The sequence below is a fragment of the Seriola lalandi genome, unplaced genomic scaffold (assembly GCF_002814215.2).
Source record: "Seriola lalandi dorsalis isolate HSWRI2012SDOR001 ecotype SW California unplaced genomic scaffold, Sedor1 jcf7180002054944, whole genome shotgun sequence".
NCBI classification, from domain to species: Eukaryota; Metazoa; Chordata; class Actinopteri; order Carangiformes; family Carangidae; genus Seriola; species Seriola lalandi.
The window spans coordinates 111,738-112,709 of record NW_019525495.1 but is presented as its reverse complement, the minus strand read 5'-3'; positions in this window follow the sequence as shown (position 1 = coordinate 112,709).

The window sequence follows — 972 nt, the reverse complement described above, 5'->3', positions numbered from 1 at the left end:
AGCCCCGGCTGCGTGGAAGCAGGGTGAGGAGGGGCGCGTTCAGGAGAGCGGCCTCTTCGTTATGTCCTGTTCTGTCAGGTAATAGTTCAGGTATCCTCCCAGAGCACCGACAGCCACTGCGGTCATGTGACTGGAGCAGCCATCTGTTAGGCGAGAAATGGCAGAGAGGAGAGAAGGCGATTTGAGGTGAAAAGGATCTGGTGCACCCCATTACAAGTTAAAGCTGTCAAATCAGCAGAAATGATGTGATGCATCGTGTCACCATGGAGCAAAGTCTCAGAGGAAAGTTTCAACATCTGGTGGATCCATGACATGAAGAACTGAGGCTGCTTGAGCGCAGAGGAGGAACTAACCAGTGTTAGTGTGGTGTTCCTAATAAAGTGCTTGCTTAGTGTATGTTGGTGCAGTTTGGAACAGGCTGTTAACTACATTCCCCCTCAGCAAGGAGCAACATCTGGATGCACTGTCAAATACTTATATGAGTTGACCTGAGTTATGGTCTGACCTGTGGTGAGAAACCATCTGCAACCATCTTTACATTGAACACAAGCTCTGTCACAACAGTGAACAGATCCAGACACGTCAGAATGTCTGACCTGGAAGTATCTTCTCCCTCCTCTTCACTCTCCTGTGAGGCTGCAGCTGCTCCAGCAGCTCGTCTCCAATGATCTGAGAGATGATGCTCTCTGAGGAAAGAACCAGCAGAGAAAATCATGTTCATCCGCCCAGCCTTCCAACCATCCATCTATCCGTCCATCCATCCATCCGTCCATGCATCCAGCCAGCCATCCATCCATCCATCTGTCCATCCATCCATCCAACCATCCATCCATCCATCTGTCCATCCATCCATCTGTCCATCCATCCATACAGCCAGCCTTCCATCCAGCCATCCAACCATCCATCTATCTGTCCATCCATCCATCCGTCCATGCATCCAGCCAGCCATCCATCCATCCAACCATCCATCCA